Below are 18,353 nucleotides of genomic sequence, written 5' to 3'. Positions count from 1 at the left end.
CTGCTTTGGGCTACCTGTCTGCAGCTACTGCCCTTTTTGCTGTTTGTGTCTGTGTTTCCTATGCTTGGGTAGTGTGGAGGGCCAACCTGTGTATAAGGATCAGCTTCCTCCTGCTTAGAGATAACAGCAGCTCTGTAAAAGCTCCAAGTTCTTTAAGATTTGTCTCCACTTTTCAGCTGCCACTTCTCCTCTTGCAGATGCCTTGTCTTCCCAGAGTCTTCTGTAGAAAGACTGTACTGTGGGCTCCCACTAGCCTTGCCCAACCAATCTCTCTACAGGTTGATAGCTTTGTGGGTTAGAGCAGCTGGGGTTGGAAATACAATGTTATTAGAACCCGTACTTCAGGGGTCTCTTGTTCAGGAGCTCAGTATAGGGAATGTGGCCCCAACTTCAGAGCTTAATCCTTCAGCCATTTCTGGATACTCAATTTTTTTTTCTTTCTAACAAGGTGAGCAGCAGGTTCAGATCAAGTGGGGCTGATACTCCCCTCTGCAGAAGTTCTTACAGCTGGTGAGAGAGACCCTGGTCTCAGGAAGGAAGACTGAGAGAGTCCTCTCTTGGGGCTGACTGTGCCCCCCTGGAAGTTGGCTAGGCCTCTTGACCAGACCCAACAATAGGTGTACAGGGACCCACACCTTAAATGTCCATGATCCAAGCCTCTCTCCCTCCCCCCTGTGGAACCTAGCCCAGTGGGGCAGGATACCCAGCTGACCCTGAAGCTCCACTCTATCCAACGTACAGGAGCCACTATGATGATGCTAATCACAGAGAGCAGAACTCACCTCAGCTGGGCCAGGTGTGAGGAACCCTTCCTTAGGATTCTCCAGTAGCAAAGGTTGTTAGGTTCTGAACCGATGCTCTCTGAAGCTGGCCACTGGATGTGTCAGCCCTGGGCCTCCTGGAGGGAACCCGGTGAAGACCAGTGGGAGGAACTGCCTGTGACTGGCCCTTAGCAACCTTCTTGGAGCTACAAACAATCCAAAGTTTGTGGCTGCCTCTGCTGGGCCCAGGTGCACATGGAAATATCAAGCTGCACACTTAGACTGTCTTTTACCCACACTGGACCTGGGGGAAGGTCTGCTTAAAAGACCAAGGTTCTCTGAGTCCTGGCTTTTGCAGCTTCTGTCTGCTGGTTGCTTGTTGGGCTTGCCCCTGAAAAAAACCTCTGGTAGAGTCTAGAGGATGGCAATTCAGGGATGAGGAAGGGTGATGGGTGTAGCTCGGCCCCAGGTATCAGTCTGTCCAGACTTTTCACAGCCCTCAGTAGGGTGTGGCCCTAGAAGTCTGATGAGGGTGGCCTCTAAGACCCAGAGGTGTGGCCTGCCCATAGTCAAGACAGTTTCTACTGAGTTTCCCATGAGGTAGAAGCACCAGTCATAGATTTGAGAGAGTTCAGGAGAAAGCTTCAGCTTCAATGTCAGAAAACTGAGTCATTGATGGGCCTTTTGCTTCCTGGCTTCTCAGAAGGAACTAAGTCTCCATGGATGGGGCAGGAAAGACTCCCCAGAGCAGGGCATTGGCTTTTCCCCAGGCTCATGCCTCTCAGAAGGCACTGCTCCACCCAAGAAAGATGGTGACCATGGTATTGGAGAATAACTCAGCACAGGGGTTCTGTGGCCTTCCCCCACAGTGTCTCTCCTTAGACCACCATCTTCACACTCCCCTCACGCAACTCTAGTCCTCTGATTGCTCCCCTCTAGGAGTCCCAGGTAAGTAGTTGTGAATGAGATTTTCTTTATTGGCCCTATAAGACAAAGCCTGCATCTCCGAGAGCTCCATCTCTTTCTCACAGAAAGAAACTTTGGCTGTGTGGGCTCTTCTTCTAGGCTTTGGGTCTCTAGGCTGGGATACCTGGCCTGGGGCTGAGGACTCTTCATTCTCAGGAGGGAACCTCCTCTGAGAGTCCCTCAGGACCCTCTGCCACTTGCTCCTGAGAGTGGAGAATCCCTTTCAACATATTTGCTCTTCCCACCAGTCTTGTTGTAGCTTCTTCCATGATCCTTGGTTATAGACTTTTCTTTGTTGAGTCCAAAGTTGGGTTTTCAAGATGAGTGTTCTTAAATAAATTTGTAATCCAATTTGTTTTTGGGAGGAGACAGTTGGAATGTCTGCTTACTCTGTTGCCATCTTGGAATCCCACCATATATCTATTTTTCCCCCTGAAGTGAGAAGCAGGGAGGGGGAGAGCAGAGAGACAGGTTCCCACAGGCGCCCTACTGGGATCCACCTAGCATGCCCAACAGGGGGTGATGCTTGGCCCCTAGGGGTGTTGTTTCACTGAATCAAAGCCATTCTAGTGCCTGAGGCAGAGGCCATGGAGCCATCTTCAGCTCCTAGGCCAACTTTGCTTCAATGGAGCCTTGGCTACAGGAGGGGAAGAGAGATATAGAGGAAAAGGAGAGAGGGAATGGTGAAGAAGCAGATGGGCACTTCTCCTGTGTGCCCTGGCCAGGAATCAAACTGGGACTTCCACCCACTGGGCCGATGATCTACTGCTGAGCCAACCAGCCAGGGCCCCACCATATATCTTTTGATTGAAACATTTAACCATTTGTATTTTATGTACTTGTTGATAGATACATATTTCATGCCATTATATAGTTTTCCTATTTTATTATTGATCTTTCTTTTCCTTCTTCTTAAATACCCTTTAACATTTCTTGCAATACTGGTTTGGTGGTGATGAACTCCTTTAGTTTTTTATTGTTTGAAAAGTTCTTTATATTTTGTCTCGAGCTTAATGTCAATTCTGGATTTCTGGCAATGATTCAGGTAGACTGAAAGGGCCGTCTATAGCATGTGTGGAGATGGAGCTTCTGTTTTCTTTAACCTGGAGAGATGAAAACAGGGGGTCTTTTCCTGGAGTTTTGCAGCCATGGGGTGTTGAAGAGAACTTTAAGATTTACTATGCTGGGTGGTAGAGTAAATTTGTAACAGAAGTGGGCAAATATGGCTGGCCAAAAGTAGAAACAAGGCCAACTCCAAGGATGGGAGGAGAAAAGAGAGAGAGGCTCTGAATTTGGAGAGTAGTTCCTGGCCTAAAGTAGGCATGGGGAATCAAGGTAGAAGGAGAAAAGTGTGCAAAGGAGACACAATGTATTAGACAAGGCAGTGGATCCATGGCAAGTGCTGAGGAAATAGGACCATCAACACCACAACAGAGATCTTCAAGGGATGAGCAGGACCCAAATATTCGGGCAAGCAGAGTAAGTGGCCCTTGTGCCTATAAGAAATGAGATTGGGCCCTGTCTGGCTAGCTCAGCAGTAGAACATCAACCCAGTGTGTGGAAGTCCTGGGTTCAATTCCCAGCCAGGGCACACAGGAGAAGTGCCCATCTGCTTTTCCCCCTTTCCTCCTCTACGTTCTATCTCTTTCTTCCCCTCCTGCAGCCAAGGCTCCACTGGAGTAAAAGTTGGCCCAGGCACTGAGGATGGCTCCATGGCCTACACCTCAGGCACTAGAATGAGTCCAGTTTCAACAGAGCAATGCCCCAGATGGGCAGAGCATCGCCCCCTAGTGGGTATGCCTGGTGGATCCCAGTCCATGAGGGAGTTTGTCTCTCTGCCTCTCCACTTCTCACTTCAAAAAAAATACAAAAAAAAAGTGAGATCAGCCCACCTGCTACTTGGATGGTTACCCTGGGCTTCTCAATGGTGACATGAGATGGGGCCAACAGCCCTGGGCACCTTTAGTCTAAAGAGGCAAGTCCTAGCAAGCTGAGCAAGGTAAGGTCAGAGGTGGCTGGAACAGACTGAACCCTCCCTTGGAGGAGCAAAGGAGCAGTTTACCTTTAAGTGTTCCTTTCTCTCACAGGGAGGGCATGACCCTGGTGGGGGCTGAAGAGCCAGGCAGGCTTAGTCCAATGACCTTCCTTTTCACACTTGAAGCAGGGCCCTGATGGAGTCTTATGAGGCCTCTTAGGGGCGGTGGAGCCTTTAAGGACATCTGCCAAGAACTGGCATTTTGCCTGATCTCTTTGGGCTCTGTCTGCCTTCTCCTGTTCCTCTCCATCATTATAGACCTTAAAAGCTATGCTCAGGAGATCTTGTTGAAAGGTTTGAGGGCTCTCCTCTGCCTTTTAAAGCTTTTTTCTGTATATCTGGGGCTGATTGAGAAAAGAGAAAGACAGTGGAATTTGCAGGAGGAAGATGTTTGGAATGTGCTAAGAGAATTTAATAGGTGGAACAGGTTTGACAGAGAGAGGGACAAGAGCATAGTAAAATAAGCCTTATACAATTGTTCTTGTGGACTGAGTCTCTCATCCTGGCTCATGGTGTCTCACCAAATGTTTAGGAACCCACAAAGGAGCCTTAGCAGATCTAAGAAAAACACACACATATCCTCGGCCCCATAGGAGATTCCTATAAGTGGGTCCTTCCATTGCACTTCAGGGAAGGCTTTCCTTGTTGGATTTCAGAGTCTCTTGGCTGCTGAATGGCCCTGTATATCAGTATTCAAAAAAATTTTTAAGTAAAAGGAGCATGATAAAGAATATCTGCAAGAGTTCCAAGGCATGACTCCCTCTTTTTTACTTTTTTATAATTGATTTTTAACTGTTTGATGGGCATGGTCTACAATGTCTTGACCCTGAGGATTGTAAAAAATACCTGTCCTCAAGTCAGTTCTGACAAAATACAGTAAATGCTTTTACAAGTAACACTCCCATACCTTTCAAAATATTTTAATCCCATAAATTAACAGGCATCTAGAGAGCACATAAGACTGAAAAAGTCTAGTATGACCTTTTTAATCTTTCCATTGTAAAAATAAAAAACTTAGAGCTTTGTTAGAAAAATTTACTTTTCCCTAAGCCTTTTTTAGCTTTGTGACTGCTTCATGCATGAGCCAAGAAAAAAGCCAATATTGCTCAGCAGTAACAGATACATCAGCTCCTTTATCTAAGAGTCCTCTGAATTTACACCCTTGTATTGTTAACTCCATTTCAGGGCATCAGAGGAGTCAAATTCTAGATTTCCTTGGGGCCCCTTTTGCAGGAAGTGGCCTGAAAAGCAGAATTAGCATTTTATACTATTCTTCCAACTGCCTGAAGCAGCTCGAGACAAATTCTTGAAATAACTTATCAGGACCTTGCTTAATTCTGCTCAATTCTTTTGTTTCACAGACCTGAGTATAGTTTTACACATAAACAAGACAATTTACAGTACAGAAACACAATATAACACATAAACCTGATTAATCCTAATACCTGAGTTATCATTTGGCTCCCAACTCAGAGCACATCTTACAAAGCACCAACCAAATTAGCAAGTCTTTAGGATTCACATTCCATTCTATTTAAATTTAAATGAGTGTTCCTTACAGTTCCAATTTTTAAGCAGAAATGTAGAGATGAAACTTTTTTTTCAATATAAGAGCCAACATTTCCAACTTTTGCATGCAAGAACTTAATTCAGACCTTAAAAGCAGACACATTTTGGACAACATCAGACAAAAACTAAACAGAAAGTAGAATCAGACAAACCAGAGGAAAACCTGGGATTTCAGGGCACAACCATACCAGAAAGATGCCTGCCTGATCTCAGTCAGGGCATTTTCTGATGTAAGCACACTAAAGGATGGAACCAACAAAATCTCCTCAAGAAAATTTACTCGGAAGTTTCATGGGAAATTTTGTAGTCAGATCCACCAGGGGTACTCTGCCTAATTTTCAGGCAAAGAATAGGAAAAAAACAAATGATAGTTTAGAGTATTATAGCTAAAACATTAAAGAAAATCAGACAATAACAGGAAAAGCTGTATGTAAGGCCAGTAGCCACAGCTACCATCACAGCCACCTGGCCCGCGCAGTTTTGCATTTGATTTGGACAGATGGTATGAAACAACAGAGCCGAGAACTGATGGGCCATTACATTTAATCCTAACTTGCACCTAGCAGGCAAGAAATACACACAGTGAAAAAACACTTCCCTTTCTATTCAGGGCTCCCAAAGCCACTGACTCATCCGAGTATCCTAGAATCAAAGGTTTCTACCTCACCAGCCTTATTCACCTCTATTCCCCATCTCCTTCTCTCCACACAATCTCTGCACAAATTAGCTTCTCCCTCAGCACTCCGCCATCTTGGCTGCCTCTCATGAGCAATGCTAATTTCAGGAACCAAGCTATAGAGCTCCTGGTCTGCCCCATTTTATAGTGTAGAAATCAAAACATTAAACTAACATACAAATAAAAAAGTGTCTGATACAAAGTCACTTATCTGAGGCATAAATGGGATTCTTCATAAGAGTGCACCATCCCACATCATGCAATAGTCAAGGGTGTGGAGAAAAGCTTAGTGTTGAGAAGATCTTAGGATAAAAGGGTGGGAAAGGCTTAGTCTTAAAGATAAGTCTTAGGCTATAAGAACCCTGCCTGCTTACAGCCTGTCTCCCCTACCCAATGCAAATTATAAGCGAGCAAACATATACATCATATTTGCAAACTTATTTGACCCACACTATAATTGCCTAATACTTGAGTTTTCTATCCATTCTCAAATTCCATAATTGCTGTAACTGCAGTTCAGGTTGACTATGCTGAGACTTCTCCTCTATTTCAATTTTATCTGAGCGGCAGACTAAGCATCCAGAGAGAACTAGGAGTAGCTGCCCTGCCATTGCTAGGGATAATTGGATGATGTTTGGCCTGCTGAAATCAGAATTGGCCGAGGAAACACTGACATTGCCCCTACTGTTTTATGGGGCCTGGGAGGGCCCCGTTGTTCATTTCTATGAATCACCTGACCTTCAGAAGTATACTTAGATTTACATTCATTCACCCAATGTTTTCCTCTCCTACAGTGTGGGCAGAGGTCAGATGCTTTAGGAGTTGGCTGCCCTTGAGGGGGAGGCTGAGAGTGATATCTGAGGAGAGTAGGGAATTTTCTCGCAACATGTCTAAACCCCTGCATTGGAAACAAGTTTCACTGGCAGAAGTACTTCCCTGGCCTCCTTTCCTTTGTTTGTTCTGCCATTTATCAAAGTATTGTCCTGGAGGCCTCCTCTGAAGAGCTGCAGCAATACCCAGACCTTGGATGTATTATGGCCCAATATTAGTGCATATTCTGATGTAATCCCCTATATCTCGAGCCAGATCTTGTGATAGGGGCCTAGTGTTATATATGGGACCTCATTATTGTGTATAGAGAGTTGGACATAAAGATGAACTTTAAACTTGCTTTTGGTAGCTGCTTAAGAGTAGAAAATAGTCTGTACAAGTTAGTTAAGCATTAAACAGAGCTTGCCTGTAGTAGTAGCTTAGAGTGAAAAATTTTACAAACCCAACTAGATGTCTTTTTTTGGGGGGGAGGGTTTGGGGGGTGACATCAATAAATCAGGGTACATATATTTAAAGAAAACATGTCCAGGTTATCTTGTCATTCAATTATGTTGCATACCCAGCACCCAAAAGTCAGATTGTCCTCCGTCACCTTCTATCTAGTTTTCTTTGTGCTCCTCCCCCCCTCTCTCTCCCTCCTTCCCTCCCCCCCATTACCACCAGACTCTTATCCATGTCTCTTGGTCTCGTTTTTATGACCCACCAATGTATGGAATCATTGTTATCAAGATCCCATCATTTTGTTGTAAATGATCCGATGTCATCATTTTTTATGGCTGAGTAGTATACCATAGTGTACATTCTTTATCCAGTCTTCTGGTTTTTTTTACAGTGATTAAGGCTTTTATGCAAACTCTTGGCCATTACAGCAAGAATCCATAAAAGAGTAGTGTCCTTAACATGTTTACTAAGTCCAAGTTGGCACCCACACCATTCCAAATCCCTGCAAATGCAACTCAACCCCAGTTCAGTCAGTTAGGAGCTGTCACAAGGAGCAGGAGTCCAGGAAAAGTCCACATCCAGGAAAAGTTCGCATGGCCAACTAGATATCTTGACTTAAATCTTGCCTACAGAAGCAGGATATAGTTTTACGCTTTAGCCTTGCAGCAATTACAGGAAAAACTGTAAACAGCTTTAGAACAAAGAATGCTTTCTACTGAAATGTCAAGAATGTTGTGCATAGCTGTTGTAACAGCTATGACTTTGTGGTTTATCCCCTTAAATACTGCTCTCTCCCTAGGCTCGGGACTGTTAGCTGTTTCTCAGCTAGCAGTTGCCACCCAGCTAATAAAAGCTCTTTAAGTTTATAATCAATTTGGGCTCTGGGTTAATAATTACTCGTGTTTGGTCCATAGCAATCTAAAGCTTGTTGGAGTGGGGACCTCCAAGGGTCTGAGCTAGAGGCCCTGGGAGCAACCTGATAAGGGTAAAGAGGAGCAGAGGGTTGAGCATAAGAAGGAGCAGAGAGCAGTGGAGACATGAAGGTTAAGGCAGTCATAGCCACAACACTCTCATTATCTCCTGAGTCATCCTCAGACCCCAAGGTCTCATATTTACATCCCTCCATTTCTAGCTCATCCTGATACTCCTCAGACAATAGCTCCTCCTCAAATAAAAACATTTGTACAAAAAGAAAAAGTTCCTTTACTTTTGACACTAATTGTCCCGTAATTTATTACCTCCGACTATACTTTCCCCAAAAACTTTACTCACTGTGCACACTTGGGGAGTTCGTCACCTGCCTTTACTTTAGTTTTCTCTTCCTTAGGTCCCTGTTCAGGCACAACTTGCTGCGGACCAGTGTGGCTAGTAACTGTCCAGCTCCTGAGTGTGAACAGTGCAGAATGCAGGAAATAAACTAAGAGAGAAAGGATGGGATCGGGAGGTCTCTTTGAAGCACCAAGATAGCTTGCAAGAGCGAGTCTCCACCCCTAAACCACTTAATTTATAGGGCAGAATGAAGTCATTAGCAAATCAAAGAGATCTCTTATACAAAGTCACATTTCCAAGGCAACCCAAGAATTCTCCCAAATGCAGAAAACCCCCACCATACATAACATCTTAACTTCACAAAACAAAGGATAAAAGGAAAACTACCTCTAGTCTCTCCAAGGGACATGGGGGATAGGACAGTAAAAACAGTCCAGCATCACAGCTAACATGGAGGTGTGGAGAAAAACTTAGCTTTTAGCAGCTTAAGCAATGAAGTGGGGGGTTGGGAAGACTGTCAGCTTACTACCAGTCCCCCACACCTCTATCCCCCCAAAATCTAAACTCCAAGGATCCTGTCATCTTGCAGTCTCCAACAGCAAACTATAAAACTTCTGGGAATAAAAAACATATAGAAAATGGAGGTGTCTTTGAGTTCAAAAATACATTTTTAGATTCAACCCCAAAAACATAATTTATTAATGAAAAATTGATAAGTTGGAGTTTATTAAATTAAAATATTTTTGCTCTGTAAAAGATACAATTTCTTTTTTATTATTCAGTGAGAGGAGGGGAGGCAGAGAGACAGACTCCCGCATGCGCCCTGACTGGGATCCACTTGGCAAGCCCGCTAAGGGGTGATGCTCTACCCATCTGGGACATTGCACTGTTGTTCAACAACAGGACTCTTCTTAGTGCCTGAGGTGGAGGCCATAAAGCCATCCTCAGCACCAGGGCCAACTCGCTTCAATCAAGCCATGGCTGCAAGAAGGGAAGAGGGAGAGAGACAGAAAGAGAAGCAAGGGGGGGGAGTGGTGGAAAAGAAGATGGGGGCTTCTCCTGTGTGCCCTTCCCAGGAATTGAACCCAAAACATCCACATGCTGGACTGATGATCTACCACTGAGCAAACTGGCCAGGGCCAAAAGATACTATTGATAGAATAAAAAAGTCATAGGCTGGCAGACTATATTTCAAAGTAGATAAAAAATGAGCAGAAGATCAAAAAAGGCATCTCACCAAAAATATATACAGATAGAAAATAAGCATACCCTCTACACAGTTATCAGAGTTGCTAAAACTAACAAATAAAAAGACACGTGATGATACTAATTATTCATGAGGATGTGCGGCAACACAAATTGTCATTCATTGCTAATGGGATTGCAAAATGGCACAGCCATATTATGGAGTTAAGCTATAAGATCCACATATTGAAAGACAGTTTGGCAATTTTATACAAAGCTAATGATACTCCTACCATCCCAGCAATTACAACACTAGGTATTCACTCACCTCATTTGAAAACTTACAGTCACTAAAACAACCCACATGCAAAACTTTGTATTAGCTTTACTCATCATCTTCAAACACTGAAATCAATCAAGATGTCTTTAAATGGGTGAATGGAGAAAAAAACTATCGTGCCTCTATAAAATAGATTATTATTCAGAGATCAAAAGAAAGAAAATATTAAGCCACAGAAAGATATAGATAAATCTTAAAAGCTTCTGTTATGTGTAAGCTAATCTGAAAAAGCTACATAGTATATATTCCAATTATATGTTATTCTAGAAAAAGACAGATGTGTAGAGACAATAAAAACATCAGTTGTAGCCACAGAGAGGGACAGTTGAATAGATGAAACATGGAATATTTTAGTGCAGTGAAATGATTCTGCATGATATTGTAAATGTGGCTACATTTCAGGCATTTGCAAAAACATTGAATTTTACAGCATGGAGAGTGAAAAGAAATGTATGCAAACAAAAGAACTTCTTTAGACAGTTGAGAGAGTCCTTAATGGAATGCAGAATGTAAAGAATAACCTATAAAACAAATGTATAAAACAACCTCAATGAACAGGGTAGAGGAAGGAATACTGAACTGTCATTTTGGAAATGGCTAGGGTTTGTGAAACTAAAACCAAAAGAAACAGTATAGAAGCACAGTACTATAGTTGATAGAGTTGCATCCTAGGGGTATTGTTAACCCTTTACATAAACTCTGAGCTGCTCTCCCCAAATTTCAGAATTAAATTTTAAACTTGTAACCAAAATATAAGTTTCGTTTTGTCAACCAGGCTAAACTCATTTTTCACTTTGCATCCCCTGCATTGGATTGTTGGTCAGATATTTAAAAATATTTGTCATCTCATAAACATACCCATCTTATAGCTTAACTCCACATTCCCTCTTCTGCTGTCTTACCCAGAGTGCTCATACCCCTTGTCCACTCAGAAGAACTTCAATACCTCCTTCTAGACTCAGTACAATTATAAGCTTGTCTGTGAAGTCTTCACTAACCTCCTATTGAAGAGGCAACTTCTTTGCATCCTTTTCACCAGATTTCAACTTCAAGTCAGGATATTGCATTTCTTTGCTTTTACAGCTCTTGTTGTATATACACAGGGAGTACCTTCAAAGATGAAACAATGTCTTATTTATTTTTTTATTTCCAGAATAAAATTTAGTACCTGAAGTACATTAATTGCTGAAAAAGTTTTGTTGAATGACAAATAGTTGAATGTGGAGAAACAAATACTCTCAACAATGGGAAAGTATAGACAAATAGGAAAACAAATAAAATTACAATTGATAAATAGAGGACCACATTTTTGATTAAGCACCAAAATCAAAGAAAACAGATCAGAGAAATAAGATGTTTTAGTGCTCTAGAATTACCCTCCAGAATTTAGGTCTTTAAATGATCAGGACTTAGCATTAAATTTCTGAACCTATTAACCCTGTTGTTGCCCCTAAAGTAACTGCCAATAAAAGGGATCCCTTGTGCTTACCACATTCTCCACACCTTTATGAAGATGCAATGGCTTATTTACATGTTATTAGGGAACAGTCTGAGATCACTGATACAATTTTTTTCATGGATGATTGATGTAGTCAGAAGTTATGCCCCCAAGAACAGAAAGCAAATGGTCCCACTCATAAAGGCTTTGGAAGACACAAGTGTGTCTTCTATTACCTGAGATTAGGGTATAGCAGAAGCATTTAGCATCTGTGATTTAGTGCCTGAATTCTCATGAGTCTCACTAATGACATCTTCTTCTGTCTCTCATTCCCTTAAGACAATTAGTTCTCTGGAGCAAGGAGAGAAAGTACAATACAAGTTTGTCTTAATTTTGGTCTTGGAAAAGAGCTTTGGCATTCTATGATCATATTTTATTTCATTAAACTTCTTTGCCCTAGGAGGAGGATATCTCTGTATAGGTATTCTCATTATAATAGCAGGACCCCATAATCCTTATCCAATCCTTGATTTGGAAGAGAGAGTCCAGATATACAAATATCACCTTTCTCCAATCTGCATTCTCTAGTATTGACTCCCAGTCATGGAAGCCCTGCTCTCAACTGCGTATTTCCTTTTTCCCTGCTTTCCCCTTCTTCTTTGGTGCAGGCAACTATCTGCTTAACATCACCTAATCATTTGTTTTTGCAGACATTTGCAAATGTTTATACAGCACTAAACTATGAAAAAATGTAAGAAATTGTTCCTTTGTTTTAAAAGCTCACAGGCTAAACAGGAAAAGGGAAGTGAAAGTCAATGAGTTCAATGACCTGAGGTGGTGCTGGAACCCAGTGAAGAGGATCCAAATATAGTCAGCTCTTCAAGTGAAGGCTGTGCCTACAAGCTAATAATTGTGCCAAGCCATAAAGGTAGAGAAATGTCTAAGAGCTCTCCAGGAAGAAGTATCAAGGGAATAAATGTAGGGGTTAATTAAACTGGAGACTGTGCTCAAGATATTGAAAGTAATTCATACTACCTGGCTACCAATCAGGTGCAAGAATGTAAATTGAAGAATGACCTGGGCAGGTGTGCAGCACTTAGCTAATAGAAGTGCTCATACTTAGGTTACAGGATTGATGCTTGTTAATGAAAACAGTAGAGAGTCAGTGGAGTTTTCGAGACAGGAATGTCCAGGATCAAGTTCACCCTGTAGAAAGGTCATCTTGGGACAATCTTAGACACAGACACCTGATACTGTGAAAATCAAGTGGAAATGATGAGTACTAGAAGAGCACAGGGTAAGAATTGGTGAAAAGATGAGGAGTGATTATGGTGAGGGCAGCAAAAAATAATAAAATGTTATTTTTAAAAGTTATTGGTTAGAGAGGATCATAAAGTAGGAAAACTTAGGTGAAGGAAAAGACCCTGCACAAATATAAATGGCAGTTAACTTCACAGCAGGGGTTACTTGGAGACAAGAGATCTTAGAGTATGTTAACCATAACAGGAGACTGGCCTGGGGTTACTTAAATGCAAATACGCAGGATTCTTGGAGGAATGCCTCCAAGAACCAGATGTCCTTTATGATTGATAAGCTCTGAGACTCTGACTCTTCTTGTGTCCTTGATCATGAAGGAAACAGTAGATGTGTAGGGTGGGGGTGAAACGGATGGGAAAAAAGGCTTTTGTAGCATTCTAGCTTTATCTGCTGAGCTGTGATTTTTGGAACTCAATAAATATGCAGTGGTGCAGTTTCTCAGGGCTGATTCCGCCTCTGTTTCAGCCCTTTGCTTGTACTACTTTTATCTGATGTGTCTTATTCCTTGCGAGTCCCGTAACACTTAGGGGCCATTTTTTTTATCAGAAATGCCACAAAAATTTCCAAGTGTCTAAAGACATATTCAGAATCAATCTGATTGGCACTAGAAGATACTCAAAGGTTTACAAAAACTAAACATGTGATGAAGCAGGAAACAGATGATTTAAACATAGTAGAAGAGCTTTGTGGTGATTTAAGTTATCCCATCATCTAGCCTGGTCCTGTGGGGTTCATAAAGATGGCTGTCCAAATCCCCAGTGTGGCTTCCTAACTTTAGAGAGATGAAAAAAATCATTTCCCCCCCCCAAAATATATTTGTGATCTGACCTGTCTTACAGGAGTGTTATAACAGGTGTACCTGTATCATGTATACTCGGACCTCTCTCGGAGAGGAGAAATGACTATAATGAAGATATTCCTAAAAACTGAAAGGCTAATGAACAAGATACTATGGTTGGCGACAGAAGATCACAATTGAGGCAAACAACTGACTCATTAAGTTCTGTCAGGAAAAGCTGGAGTGAGAGAGTCTATGAAATGAGGAGTTGAAAATCTCCCATATATACAAGGTTACATAGTCACAGACATGCCCCAGGCAAGACTGGTGCTCAGAAAAAATCTAAAGAGGCCATAGCCTTTCATCTTTTGTTGATTTGAAACCTGAACAAACAAAAATGTGAAGTTAAAGGCAGAGTTGTATTCATTTAGCTAATCAGGAGAGGAATACAACAACACAGAGCCAATTTCCATAAACCTGGAGATTTTTTTCCCTCTCCTTTTTTGTGAGGGAGGAGGGATCCAGTCATTTAAGAAAATATCATCAAACCAGTAGGTGACCACCAGCTAAAGGAACACTTCAGAGACTACACATAACAAAGAATACAGTCTTTAAAAAAATAGTTTAGAAAAGCCATTAAGCAAGCAAACAACAACTGACAACAAGCAAAAATACCCTGAGAAAGGGGGAAAATATAATTTTCACAGTTACTACATTATAATTTTGCAATAATCAGTTTCCAACAACAGCAACAACAAAGAAATACAAATCAATTAAATAGAAGAGAGCCCAAAAATAAATCTCACATGAATACAATTGAATGATTCTTTTACAAGCATGTCAAGACAATTTAATAGTAAAAGAACAGCCTTCTCAAGAAATTTGGGTGACAAATCTGGATATTCACAAGCAAAAAAAAATGATTATTGTTTTCCACTATACATAAAAATTACTCCAATGGATCACAGACCTAAACATAAGAAACAAGTCTGGCCTGACCTGTGGTGGCACAGTGGATAGAGCATCAACCTGGAACGCTGAGGTCTCTGCTTCAAAATCCCGGGCTTGCCTGGTCAAAGCACATATGGGAGTTGATGCTTCTTGCTCCTCCCCCTTTCTCTCTCTCTCTCTCTCTCTCTCTCTCTCCCCCTCCTTTCTAAAAAAAATGAATAAATAAAATATATTTTTTAAAGAAACAAGTCTATAAACCACTTTAGAGAAAACACAAGAGTAAATCTAAACTTTGGACAAGACATGTAAATAAGTACAATATAGAGCTGGCACTGTATCCTGCTACATGGATTCAAAAAAGTTACCACTTCCTGAGAAGATTAATAAATTCTTTACAGACAAACCTATCACTGTACTGAAGCTAGAAGGAAGGTTGGAGTTATTTCAAGTGGATATAGGGTAGGTGCACACCAGGAGGAGCCCACAGAAGATTTAAAGTGGGAATTAATTAAACTACAGGCAGCTGATGAAAACTGAGACATGGATCTGGCCATGTGGGCAGTAGTCAGAAAACGAAGTTTTGTGATTTGATTTTTGTGTATTTGTGTGTGTGTGTTTTGATTTTTGTACTTCCATTTTATTAATGTGATGTGTTATATTATGTGATTTGCATATGTTCAATCATTCTTGTTTCCCAGGGATAAATCCTACTGGATCACAGTGAATGATCTTTTTTAATGTACTGCTAAATTTGGTTTGCCAGTATTTTTATTGAGAATTTTTGTATCTATATGCATTTAGTTACAAAACATATCTTTAATAATCAAATATGTAGTTATTTAATTTGCCGATTTAAAAATAAGATATAAAACTTTTAAGTCATTTCAGTAGGATATCAATAGTAGCTTTATTTCTGTTGGAATTCTGATATGGAGACAAATAATTTTATGGAACTTAAAAAAATTAAAAGCAAAAATTAATGTATTAATAATAATGTTGGTGAAATAATGGAAATAACTAAATTTTCATGATTAATTACTTTTCACAAAGGAGGATATGAAGGCTTTTGTTTTTTAGGTATTTCTAGTAGACCCTATAAGGTATTTAGTCTCATTAAATTCTCCCAATACCCTGGTGAGAATAACTATTTCCATATTTATAAAATCTTAAAGGATGTGCCTGATATGATAAAACTAGTAACTGTAAATCCTTTTATGTTCCTATCTCAACAAATTCTTGTTTGATTGGAATCACTAGAGTGAAAGCAATAGGAAAAAGCAAGAATGAGAAAGAGTAACTCATATGACCTGACACCCAGGATATTGAAGGTACTCAGTGAATATGAGCTAGGTGGTAGTCTTACTCTGGCTCAAACAGTACTGGACAGTCTCATTGGCCAGGGACCCACACATTTACTATTTTAGGAAGACCCTCTAAATAGAGTCAGCATCAGTCTTTAATCATCAGGAATTAAGAGACACCAGCAAGGAGTCTGGCAGTCCAAACAGTAGTAACCCTAAGCAAAGAATAAAAAGCAGAACACAGAGATCTGATAAGTTTAAATTGGGTGGAGGTAGGAGAAGAATGCACCCCGGCCAGCTCTTTCCCAAGGCACTTCTTCTATGGCATATGTTATTTGCTTCAACAGGAAGTGCTACTGGTTCACAGCTCAAGATAAAATTCTCCCACTGCTCAGGCTTCATGTTTCTGCACAATGATGAGCAGATATTTTACATTTTATCCAGGTAGATATAATTGGGCGGGTCTTTAATTAAAACCATCTGAATGTTCTTTATCCCTTTGGTTCTCCAAAGTTATTCTCACCAGGGTATTGGGAGAATTCAATGAGACTAAATACCTTATAGGGTCTACTAGAAATACCTAAAAAACAAAAGCCTTCATATCCTCCTTTGTAAAAAGTAATTAATCACTATCTGTGTCTTCTGCTTGATGCCTAGCTTGTTCTTGCACTATTCCTGGGAAGGGTAATAACAAAAAGGGGCAGTTTGTTTTATTCTGTCAACCTCTCAGAGAGGGAAGTGGTTTGAAATTGCTGCTAGAGTTGGGGATCTGGGGGCGTATATGAGGATTTCTCAGTTTATTAGCTATAATATTTTGTTATTATTATCTATAAATACTTTTGTTCTTAGAATATATCCTGAGAAGTAATATGATGCCTGTAATGAGCCTCCAGACAATCCCATGGGGGCAGGGGAGTGAGTGGATGTATAGATGAAATAAAAGTGGCCTTTAATTTACGGTTGTTATAGCTGGGTGATTGATACACAGGAGTTCAGGTGTCTGTTTTCCTACTTTTTAGTATGTTCAGAATTTTCTTTTTTGTTGTCTGTTTTTTCTTAACACATTTTTAGTGTACAGTACAGTATCTTCCTTTGTTTTGAAGTTAAATTTAATGGGGCGACACTGATCAATAAGAGTACGTTGGTTTCAGGTTAACATCTCTATAACATGTGAACTGTTGATTGCATTGTGTGCCCATCTACTAAACAATGAAAAATTTTAAAAGATCCCGAACTGCAAAGAACTAAAATTAGTTTCTTGATTCTTTGTTTTCTTTTGTTGCTGTAAACTGTGCAGTAGTTTCTTTTAATAACTTTTACTAAGTAAAGACAGCCAGATCCGAAGAGTTTCTTCATAAGATATATCTTGTACAATGGATGGGAATATCTATTTAATATGTGTGCCTATTATTTTCCATCTGTGTAGATTTTGATCCCCATACTAAAAGCCTGTTACTATCAATATCTTGGGAGGCTTCTGGAACATAAAAGGGAAAATCTTTCCCTGGGTTCTGTGGGAAAGTCTAGGAGCCTGTCTAAAGGGAGACACTGGGAGCTGCTAGAATCCATTAACCAGGTGGTAGAAGCTCTTTCTGTGGGTGCTTTGGATCTCATTTCTTAGCCATATTCACCTCCTGTCTCTCTGTTCTAGGGCTCTGGGTCATGCTGATATCATTGGGAGTTATTGCCCAGAAGCCTAGAGGTGCGTATGTGTGAACAAACTCCTCCCAGCACCTGAACCCCAGGACAGGAACTTCACACTAACAAGAACTTCTTGGGAATGGTCTTCTTAGGCTTTGAGAAATTGATCCTTATTTTTTTCCAAACTTCCAGCCCATTTCCAAGGGCTCTTCCCTGTATAAAGACAAGCATCTCTTCCCTCTCCTTCCTCCATCTCCTTGTTCCCAACTGGCAGCTGCATCTTCTGAGGAAGTTCAAACTTAGATGTCCATTTACCACAGCTCCCTGTGCTCGGTGCCCATGGAATGCCCATTGTATCGATGCCACTTTCTGCATCTGTGAACCTGGATTCACTTCTCTGTCCAGAAAGGTCATCTTTAACAACCTCTTAGAAGTCTGTACAGGTAAGAGGCTAGGAGATAACAGAGGGGGTCATCAGAAATTTGAGGACATCTAGAGTCCTCAGCCCTTGAAGCAGTATTAAATTTTTTGCCAAAGGTAGAAGAGAGAAGCCAAGAAAGAGGACAACCAGTTCTCATAGTCAAGGGGTGTAGTGTTAAGAGCTCAGGCTTTGGAGTTGGACCATTCCAGCTATATACTGACCAGCTGTGTGAGCCCAAGCAATTGTCTCACTTCCCAGTATCTCAATTCCCTTATCTGTAAATCAGGATAATAGTATCAACTTATCTATGACTTGTATGCTTTAAATCAGTAGTTCCCAACCCCCAGGCTGCAGACTGGTACCGGTCCATGGGCCATTTGGTACAGGTCCACAGAGAAAGAATAAATAACTTACATTATTTCCATTTTATTTA

General features: G+C 41.0%; 1 pseudogene; it reads left to right on the top strand.

The window, feature by feature from the left end:
• The first annotated feature begins 16,271 nt into the window (after positions 1–16,271).
• LOC136319358 (adhesion G protein-coupled receptor E2-like) overlaps positions 16,272–18,353 on the top strand; it is a 36,026-nt pseudogene continuing 33,944 nt past the window's right edge.

Source organism: Saccopteryx bilineata, chromosome 1 (assembly GCF_036850765.1).
Source record: "Saccopteryx bilineata isolate mSacBil1 chromosome 1, mSacBil1_pri_phased_curated, whole genome shotgun sequence".
NCBI lineage: Eukaryota > Metazoa > Chordata > Mammalia > Chiroptera > Emballonuridae > Saccopteryx > Saccopteryx bilineata.
Note: the sequence above shows the minus strand (reverse complement) of the source record. Positions and strands in the feature narration are given on the sequence as shown.